This window comes from Protopterus annectens, chromosome 6.part0, assembly GCF_019279795.1.
Source record: "Protopterus annectens isolate FY-2018-M chromosome 6.part0, PAN1.0, whole genome shotgun sequence".
Lineage (NCBI taxonomy): Eukaryota > Metazoa > Chordata > Ceratodontiformes > Protopteridae > Protopterus > Protopterus annectens.
In genome coordinates this window covers 1,307,246,647-1,307,258,038 of record NC_056737.1, presented here as the reverse complement: position 1 = coordinate 1,307,258,038, position 11,392 = coordinate 1,307,246,647, and the positions used below count along the sequence as shown (strand labels likewise).

The window sequence follows — 11,392 nt, the reverse complement described above, 5'->3', positions numbered from 1 at the left end:
CAGATATGCGCAGAATTAGTTCAAAATGATGTGAAAATTACTGAACCTACACACATTGCCAACATACTGGCTGACAGGTTCAGTGCAAACCCCCTCCCCCAAAGGAGAGATATCTATTCCAGAGGATTGTAGCCCCCCAAACATCTCCAACGCCCAGGTGAGAACTGCCCTCACTAAGGCAAAAAACACAGCATCCATGGGACCGGATGGTGTCCCCGGCTGTGTGCTTCACGAACTCAACGAGGAATTAAACCCACAGTTAGGACAGCTGTTTAATCTTAGCCTCACCTCAGGATACATACCCAAAGAGTGGCGCACGGCGACTGTGGTCCCACTTCATAAGGGCGGTGCCTCCACAGACCCTGGAAATTACCGCCCCATTAGCTTGACAAGCCTTATCTGCAAAGCCATGGAGAGGATCATAATGGAACTCATAAATAAAGACATAGGGAACTTGCAGACTTTGGATCCAACCCAGTTTGGCTTTGTCAAAGGCAGATCCTGCCTCTTAAACTTGGTAGACTTTTTCGAGACAGTCACCAAGGCCATTGATGAGGAAAAGGCAGTCCATACAGCCTACCTCGACCTGGCAAAGGCCTTCGACACAATACCCCACTCAGGTATCATCGAAAAACTCATCAGCTTGAATGTAAACCCATACATCACAAGATGGGTTGCAAACTGGCTAAGTGACAGAACCCACAGGGTCAGAGTTGCTGGAGCCATGTCAGACTCAAAGCCTGTCACAAGTGGTGTCCCACAGGGCTCAGTCCTGGGTCCACTCTTGTTCGGCATCTACTTTTCTGAAGTACAAGCAAACACAGGAGGGTTATGGCTGACAAAGTTTGCAGATGACTGCAAACTGGGCCATAGTCGAAAACACATCTGACACAGATATCCTCCAGAAGGGCCTCACAGAAACGGATAACTGGTGCCAGAGCCATGGCCTGAAGTTAAACGCCAAAAAATGCATAGTCATACCCTTCGGGAAAAACAAGGTTACCCCTAGCTACCATATAGGTGGCAATCCACTGAAAAAGTCATCAGGGATCTGGGGACCCAGGTTGACAGTAGCCTTTCGTTTGACACTCATGTTGCTAAAGTAGTTAGGAAAACCTTCTATATCGCCCACCTGATCATGAAGGGATTCACATCTAGATCAAGGGAGGTCATCGTCCCCTGTACTCATCACTCATTAGACCTATGATTGAGTACAATGCCCCGTTCGAATGTATCTGACCAGACACCTGCTGCAGCTTGAAAGGCCACAAAGTTCCTCACCAAAAGGATAAAGGGTCTCAAAAATATGTCTTATGCTGCCCGACTGAAAGAACTCCAGCTCTATTCAGTCTCATACCGCTTGCTCAGAGGTGACCTGTGCCTGACATATAAGGCCATGTCAAACCCAGATTTGATGAATATGCTTCACCTCAAAAATCTAGATCCCTCAGAACCACAAGGGCGGGACTTAAACCTTGACACGGTTATAAATAGAACGTGCTGGAGGGACAGATTCATCACCCAGAGACTCCCTATGCTGTGGAACAAAATCCCGGTACATGTGAGGCAGAGCACCTCTCTGGCCTTGTTCAAGAGGAATCTTGACCAATGGATGGGAGATTGCAGATATACCCCAGGGATTACTTCAGTGTCACTGCTTGACAGAGGCACAGCAAAATGATAGGCATAGTTTTAATTCAAACTAAAGGGGTGGCGAAAGCCACATAACTATGGGCTAGGCTTATAAATGCCCTTGGGCAGATAGCCTAGTATGAACCTATGAAAAAACAGGCACGCTGACCTAGGTTACTGTGTGAAAGCTTAGTCAGCCCACAGCTACACCTATAGGTGAATTACTTATAGACTTTAATAAGGATTTTGGCAATCTTATTTGAGATTTTCTATATTATTAAACAGTTTGTATTTTCAGCAGAATTTACATCTTGGGACAAATGTCTATATTCTTGACCAATAACTCTGGAGATCACTATTGGGCACTGCTCAGGCTCCATTCTTCTGCAGTCACTCAACAAGGCTGCTCGCTTTCCCTGCTATATTAGTTGTCTAGTCCATCGGCCTCTTTATTACATGACAATATGCATACTTGGGTATTTCTTTAGAGGTGAATCAGAAAGTAATATTCCCATTTTTTTTTGTGGATGAATGTACACTCTGGCTGCCTCATCTCGATGACATCATTAATGAAAATTTTGAGATATTTAACATGCACCTAGACAACTCTGGCATCCAGTAAGTTGGAATGAGTGTTTTTTTTCCTCTTTTAACATGGGATGGGAGAGTTATCAACCTTTGATTGACAGTTATGTTATTAACTAGAGAACTTACCATACACGCTTAGGTATCAAAGAGCTGTTCCTTCAATGTTCTGATTGCAGAACTCTCACATATCAACCACATTACCACACAAATTATAGTCCTGATACCCTTGTTGCTTGTAAAGATAGATGTTGTTGAGATGTTCTTACTCCAAATATATATATATATATATATATATATATATATATAGAGAGAGAGAGAGAGAGATCCAGCTCTCTCTCTCTCTCTCTCTCTCTCTATATATATATATATATATATATATATATATATGCCAGACACACACATTCCAGCTGTGACACCCATGTTTCTAAACTGCAAACTACTATTTCAGACAATCTTGGCTAACCAGTTACAAAATATTTTTTAGGGAACATACAATGCTTTCTACTGAAATGACAGAGTTAGATTTGCCTTATTTAAAGTGGTATGATAAAACTATTGACTTGGCCCTTTTTTTTGCATTCCAGATGTAAATCTCACTCCAGAAAGTGTCCTTATTCATCACTTATATTCTGCAGTCTCTCCTGTAGTGTGTAGGAAAGTATGGGACACAGGAGGACTTGAGGGTAAGTTACTTAACTGGCTTCATTCTCTGAACTTTTTCAAAAACGCTCCATGTCATTTGCATACTTATCTGATCCTGAAAAACATCACTGTGAAGTACCAAGAGATCTCAAATGGATACCTCTGCCACTCACACCCACTTTATTATTTATAATATCTACAGACTCTTTTGCAACCCCCAACAGAAAATTAAATTTTAGAGAACAAAATACTTCTTAAGAAGCTCAGATAAACATAGCCTTATCCTAGTATATCCCACATTCAAAACTGCCATAGGAGAGAAGGCATTCTCCAAATCAGACCCTGCCACCTGGAACAACATACAAAATATTATTAGAAACCAGCAAACACTGGGAACCTATACAGCTACACTATAAAATTACCTGCAGAAAGCAGCAATTTGTACCTTCTTTCAGGATTCTAATTTAATATTCAGCCTCTCTTCCATACGTAGCTTGCTGTATATGTCTGCTTTGCTTTACGTTTCATATTCAAACCGCTAAGCAATTCTTGAACATAATATATAAATATTATTTTATGTATATATGGTTCTTTGGTATATATACAAGGTAACTGCTTATAATGTTTAATGTTCTGCAATACTGCACTATTAACTCTTGTATTATCCCAGTGCATTAATTGTAGCTTCTTTCCTACTAAATTTCCTGCTCTCTGAGCTCATGTCATGACTTACAAGGGTATACAGTCCAATTCACTTACCTGGTTAAAAAACTAACTAACAAACAAATAAGATGCCTGTTCTGGCTGCACCAGAGTATCAGACTTACCAGTGTACTGCAATTGTAGGCACAACTCTGAACCATAAGTATGCGGTTTAGCAACCAGGTTCCCTAGATTACAGGCAACACATTTTATAATGCATGCTATCAGGGTGGCGCCACATTTATAATCACCATACCATATGTCAGCACACTAAAATTGCTCTAGACATTTATGGTAGTCAGCAAACATTCTAAACAAAAACTCTCAGTACATGTGCATTTATTTATTTTTTAATTCTTTCTTTGCATGCATTTTGCTGACCAGTTTGTACTTTGTACTCTACGTCACCCCTTTTACTGGGGACACAGGAAAGGCAGTGATCCTTCAGTGCATTCAAAATTCAGCATTACACATGGTGTGTAGGTAGTTGGCAATATATTGTTTCTGCCTTGATCCAGTTTTTTACATTTCTGCTTACATGTATGGAATTAACTACACTGACACAGACACACTAGCCTCCCTTCTGAGCAAAACTATCTAGGACTTATGCTCTCCTTAACATTTACATCCTATACTGACAACATAACTGCTATTAGATTAGTGTTAGTGCTCAGGAAATGTTACAGAAATGTTGCTTCTAATCTGTTGTCACAATGTTGTTAGAAAACGTGCATTCTGAACGATATTGGGTACTTACGTATTATCGCAACCACATTCACAGCCTGTGATAATTTGTGATGTTTTCACGAAAAGATTTATGTTAACCTAAGAAGGAGTATCTAAACTACTAAGTACTTTTCTGTCACATTGCTTGTGAGACAGAAGAGGGATAATGATTCTCGTCCTGTTAATATGCATAAAACAGTGAGGAATGGGATCATGCTGGTTAATACAAACACACAAAAAAAAGACACAAAAAGCCTTCTCCGATATTGAAATGTGGCTAGCAAACTCACAATTCATTCTCAACCCTAATAAAACTAAACTTATGATCTTTCGTCCATCTAAACGTACTAACCTCCCAGCTAACTTTTATATCACTGCCAGTAATAATACTAGAATTTTCCCAGATTCCCAAACAAAACTTGACGTACACATTTCTAACACAATCAAAAAGGTTCACAAGAAAATGGGAACAATGTATAAAAATGAAAAATTCTTAACAGATGCTGCAAGAATAGCTATAGCTAGAACGCACCTTCTCTCCTCACTCTTATATGCATCCCCCATACTTACCAGCCTCAAAAAGTCAGAACTAAGTAAATTAGAAATATGTTACAATAAGATTGTCACATTTGCAACAGATTCCACACATTCAACCCATCACTGTCAATGCCTCAAAAATCTTTCTTGGTTGGAACTATCTCACGTTATGAACTATAACCAGTTAAAAATGGCTCATAAAATAATGCAGAATCCTGACAACGTACCTTCTACAACCCTATTCTAACATTTGTAATCTTTGATCGTCTAACAAAGACTTACTCCACATAACCAAAGTATCCAATACAGCAAGCAAATCTCTTTACTCAAACTTTGTTGCCAAAAATTGGAATACCCTTTCACATTGTATTAGATCCATAAGTAATCTTAATCATTTCAAAATATCTCTCAAAAGACACTTATCTGAATCTTGGCTTTGCACATGTAACACTCCAGGTGAATTATTAACTTAGCACTACTTCTACAATTTTCTGTACGTACTAACTCTGTTAACATATCCCTTCTAACAACACTCCATCTCTATACGTAGTTACATTCCTAGCTGCAACTCTCACCACGGAAGTATTACTAACTATGCACTACTTTGCCTAAGTGATTCTCCATACTTAATTTCCTAACTAATGTTATGTTCCTCCACATATATAAATTCAACCATATATTTATCTATATTCAAGTGTTTAAAGTCTTGTTCTATTTGATGGTATGTATATATTTTTGTGTTTTAATTTTTATCCTGTAAATGTGTTAACACTCTTGCCTATAATTTCTGTTACTTGATGTGATGACTTTGCATGTAAGCTTAAGCTGGAGCTTTTCTCCCCGGGCATCCGCTGAAAATGGGCACTGTCTCAGATGGACCATCCCAGTAAACAAATGTAAAATAAATAAATAAATAAATAAAAGCAAAAGTTACAGTTGCTTTTTTTTATTTTCACAACAGGCATGTATCTATCAATACCACTCTATCTCACGACATGGCATAAAAATATCCTTGAATTTATTAGAATCCGAGCCAAGCTGTTCTGTTTCGTTCTATCATAGGTTCATAGGTGTGTACTAGGCTAATGGCCCTGGAGCCTTTACAAGCATAGCCCATAGGATTACCCTGGCATCATGCCACCCAACCTTAGTTCCCAGTGCCTCTGTCGAGCCTGTGTGATCCCCGGGGTGAATTTTCTATTTCCCATCCACTCAGCAAGATTTCTCTTGAAGAAGGCCACTGAGGTGCTCTGTTTGACATGTATAGGAAGTCCATTCCATGGCATGGGCAGTCTCTGTGTTATGAACCTGTCCCTCCAGCATGTTCTGTTGATTGTGGTAATGAGGTTGAGGTCTTTGGAGCATGTGGTGCGGAGGGAATGGGATTTCTTTAGATGTAGCATTTCTAACTGAGCTGGGTCAGACTTAAGTCAAGCACAGATCGCCTCTAAGTAGGTAATATGAGACAGAGAATAGTTGGAGTTTTTTTGTGTCTGTCCATATATGACAAGTGTTTAGGGCCTAGGATCCTCTTTGTGAAGTACATTTGCAGCCACTCCAGTTGCTGCTGGTGAGGTGCATGCCAAATGGGGCATTGTACTCGATGATTGGCCTAATGAGGGAAGAGTAGAGAAGACAATGACCTCTTTCTTCCTGGATGTAAAACCCTTAGTAATGAGATGTGCCACATAAAAGGACTTTCTGACCACAGTGGCAATGTGGTGGTCAAAAGAGAGGTTGCTGTCAACCTTTGTTCTCAGATCTCTTATAACTCCTTCTGTGTTCAGTGGACTACCATCGATGTGGTACTTCATGGGAACTGGGTTTTTCCCAAAGGGGATTACAACACATTTTTGGCATTGAGCTTAAGGCCATGGATCTGACACCAGCTGTTGGTCTCAGTGAGGCCTTTCTGTAGGATGTCAATATCACTTGGAGAATTAATAATAGCTCCCACCTTGCAATCATCTGCGAACTTTGTCAGCCAGAGACCCTTTGTGTTGGCCTGGACTTCAGAGAAGTAGATACCAAACAGGAGAGGACCCTAGACCGAATCTTGTGGGACTCCACTCGTGACTGGTCGGCAGTCTGTCTTGGAGTCAGCTACTTTTACACTGTGAGTTCTATCTGGGAGCCAGTTTGCAACTCACCTAGTGATATAGAGGTTGATGCCTAGCTTAGTGAGTTTTTCTATGATTCCTGAGTGGGGAATGGTATCAAAGGCCTTGGCCAGCTCAAGGTAGGTTGTATGAACCACCTTGCCTTCATCCACAGCTCTGGTGACTGACTCAAAGAAGTCGACCAAGTTGAGCAAGCATGATCTACCCTTCACAAAACCAAACTGTGTGGGACCCATAGTTTGGAGATTCCCTATATCCTTGTGTATTAGGTCCATGATGATGTGTTCCATAGCTTTGCATAAAAGACTCATTAGGCTAATGGGGCGATAGTTCCCGGGGTCTGTAGTCACTCCTCCTTTGTGGAGAGGGATGACTGCAGCAGTGCACCATTCAGTAGGGACAAAGCCTGAGTTGAGGCTGTGACTGAACAGGGCACACAGGTGAGGTGCCAGTTCACTCTGTAGTTCATGTAGAGCACAGCCAGGATTACTGTCAGGTCCCATAGAAGCTGTATTCTTGGCCTTGGACAGTGCTGTTTTAACCTGTGCAGCAGTAACACTGGGTGCCTGGCAATTTACTGGTATTGTGATTGGTCCTCGGGGGGGGGGGGGGGGATTGGCACTGAATCTGTCGGCCAGTATATTGGGAATATCTGTTGGTTCGGTGTAGGAGATACCATTATGCAGTAACTCAGTGCAAATCTGGGTATTGCTGTGTAGATTCCTTACATAACTATAGAAGGCCTTGTTGTGGAGATTCCTTACATAACTATAGAAGACCTTGTGTTTGTCTTATAGGTTCATACTAGGCTATCTGCCCTAGAGCATTTATAAGCCTAGCCAGAGTGTGTTTGGCTTTCGCCACCCATTTTAAATTAATTTTGCTATGCCCTTTTTCGAGGTTAGTATACTGTGCCTCTGTCTAACAGTGACACAGAAGTGATACCCGAGGTAAACCTACGATCCCCCATCCACTCATCAAGATTCCTCTGGGATTTTATTCCAGAGTGAAGGAAGCCTCTGGGTTATGAATCTGTCCCTCCAGCATGTCCTATTTATTTCAGTGCTGAGGTTCAAGTCTCTCGAGCGCTTAGCTCGATGGGATTTGGATTTTCTGAGGTGCAGCATGTCCATTAATTCCGGATTGGACATGGCTTTATACATCAGGCACAGATCGCCTCTGAGCAGGCGGTATGCCACTGAGTAGAGCTGGAGTTTCTTTAACTGGGCAGCATATGGCATCTGTTTGAGCCCTTTGATCCTCTTGGTGAGGTACTTTTCGGGTCTTTCCAGTTGCTGCAGGTGTCTGGTAAGGTACATCCCAAAAGGGGCATTGTACTCAATTATGTTTTAATAGACTATCATAGGTTGGTTTGGAATTTTGTAGCAAATAATATTGATCGCTAAATGTTTTCTTACTTAAGAAGTACCTACTAAGCACAAACTGACGGTGAAATGAACTAGTTAATGATATATACTTAAAGGGAACGAAAGTGGACTACAGTGAAACCTCATAGCTAAATATAGGCAATCGGAGTTTTTCCCTTTGTCTCACAAAATTTTCAATTCTTTTCGGGAATGTACGAGTGGGACTGCAACAGAAGGACAGCAAAAACTAGAACATCCTATTAAATGTTTGCTTTTATAGACAAAGTAGATACTCTGCAGTGTCACATGAATCGTAATGCACTGCAGTAGCTGCTCCATAACAGTATTTCATGAACGCACACACACATTTTGACATTAAACTGTGGTAAACTCTATTAACCCCAATCCCCTAACCCGCATTTAATCCCTATAAGTATTGTACAACGCATTATGAGAACTGCAGTCAAACTTTATTTTTCCTGCGGCATTACACTGCTCAAATTAACCACTTTTCCACCAGTTTGCTTTCAATGTAAGTCAAGAACATGCACTGATAAATGCATGCTAGGACAAAAGTTCATAACTACTCAAACTCGCTTTTACGGCGGTATCTGAAGAATACTTACAAGGAAGAAAGAACCGGTTAGGATATATTCTAGTTCCTGTTCACTTCCGGATTGAGTATCTGTTTTTGTCGTCCCACTGCAACAGAAGACAGAAGCAACGTGAGTATTAGTACTTTTTTGTGTGTGTTTTACGGTTTTTGTTGATTTAGCTTTCTATTTAGGTATTTTGCTAGACTTTCATGCTGTCAAAAGATTGTTTAAATAATTTACATTTTGGATAATCTGGGTTAGAAAGAGGGATTTTTGTTCCGTCTCGGTGACATTCTCTTGCTTTCTCTTTTCCCCACTAGGTGGAGGTGGGTCATTTTAAAGGAAGCCCCTACATGATGTCCAGTGTAAGTTATTATTATTATTATTGTAAAATAAACACGTAACGGTGTGATAAAACTGAAAATGCATCAAACGCGATGAAGTTATTTGCGCGGTAGTATAATTATCTTTGTATGTGTGGAGCCCTGTGAGATGTTGACACCTTTAGGAAAGTGACTTGTTTTTTTAGTTAACAGCCCGTTCTACTTTTATTTAATTGCATGCATTATGTTATGTTTAAAATACACGTGCTTCTTATTTGTTAGTGGTTTAAGGCTAGCAGTGCAGCATATTGTACTTCACAATTTAGAAGGTTGTGTCTAGTTTTTAACACAGTATAAAATACTGATATTTTTGTCAGAGTTATAATGCACGATATTATGATGAAAACTGCATAACTGAATATAAATTGTGGTGACAGATTGGTACGTGTGGTGTGCATTAACGAACCGTTATTGTTTTCCGTGTCGCTCATCGATGTTGACATTTTTTTCTTCAGTAATTCCATTTGTAAGGTGTTTGGGCACACATCTTAGCTGTCCAGATTTTTACAAAATGTCCAGGTTTTTTACTCATATTTCACCTGCTTCTACAATATCGGCTGCTAATCATGCACTCAATTCTATATCAGCCTGATTTCTGCCTAGGTCTATCACCTCTCATCTCTTACTATTCCCATACCAGTCATCTCTTAAGTGCAACCCAAGAATTATTAAATGTTTGCAAATCTAAATCCAGGACATTGGGATGTAACTTATGCAGCTATCATCCCACTGTTGTATGGAACAGACTTCCACTAGAAATAAGGAACCTAACTCGCCCCAGACAATTTAAGTTGGCCACAAAAGACTATTTTAAAGAACACTGGATCTGTCATTGTATGCATCCTCCCTGACCACTACCTACTTATATGTTACTGTCTACCTAATTCATAATACATAACATGCACAACTTACATTCTCTGCTTTTATGTAACTTCCTAAGCCCTCACCATACTCTGCTTACTGAATCTAAGCTTTTTCCATATTCTGCATATCAAACTATTTATATAACTTCTAAAGCTCTTGCTATACTCCCTGTCTGAACCTTAAGTTAGCAAACTAAATACAAGTATAAAATATTAGTCACTGTTATCATTCTTAGGTTCATGTACTAGGCTAAATGCCCTTATGGGCCATTTTAAGCCTAGACAATTACCCCATGTCAGAATCAAACCGTGCACCTTGTGTTTCTAAGGTAAGCACCTTAACCATTATGCCAATCTCCCACCATTTTATAGTGTTGTTTTTAATTTTGTTAACAGTCGTGTGTAAATTTAACCTATTGAATATCTCCTCTCATTTCTTATGTTAATGTTTGTACATTTTGGAGCTTTTCTCCCTAGGCCTCTGCTGAAAAAGGGCTTCTAGCTGAGTCGGACACTCCCAGTCAACAAATGTAAAATAAAATAAATATTTTTGATTTGTTCCACATAACATTTGTGGTTTTCTGGCAAATCATTGAAGACTAACATCATTTAATAGTGATAGACATTTGAATTTCTGACTTCACATCATTCAGAAAATGCATACTATAACATAATGCATACTATAACAGAATCTTTTATTCTAGCAACTTTCTAAGTTTATAAGATCAGAATATGTCCTTATTTTGGGGCCCTTGTCCCCCCATTTGTTTTGACCTGGTCTAGATTTGTTGTGCTTACTGCTAAGAGGTTGAGAAGTATGGGTTTGGCACTTTGTGTGTCCTGAAGCACGATCACTTTATTGTAAAACAAAAAATCCATAAAGCTGTTTTGTCAGTACTCTTCTCAGAATGATCTAATTTAGGAGTAGGTATTGTAAAATTATGTCAAGTAAGTAAATTGAACTCTGTCCCCATTATATGTTTCCTCTATTTCATGGATACCCTGATTATTTATTCTGTGATGGAACCTGAAATACAGTGGTGTCTATGTAACTTTTTATTCTTCTCATCTCATTCATCATCTATCTCATTCATCATGTTATCAATACTCTTATACAACCATTATTATGTAATTGTAAACCTTTAAGTTTAATCTACCTCATGTGAATATGTTATCCCATATTATTGTAAATGTTGTCTTACTTAAGAAGTACCTACTAAGCACAAACTGACGGTG

General features: G+C 39.6%; 1 protein-coding gene across 1 annotated transcript in view; it reads left to right on the top strand.

Annotated features, from left to right (window-relative positions):
- Positions 1-9,023: 9,023 nt before the first annotated feature.
- The window catches only part of MMADHC (metabolism of cobalamin associated D), a 287,294-nt gene continuing 284,925 nt past the window's right edge, over positions 9,024-11,392 (top strand). The window contains exon 1 of the mRNA XM_044074878.1: positions 9,024-9,039. The gene's annotated coding sequence lies outside the window, so the exon portion shown is untranslated. The remainder of the gene's footprint in view (positions 9,040-11,392) is intronic.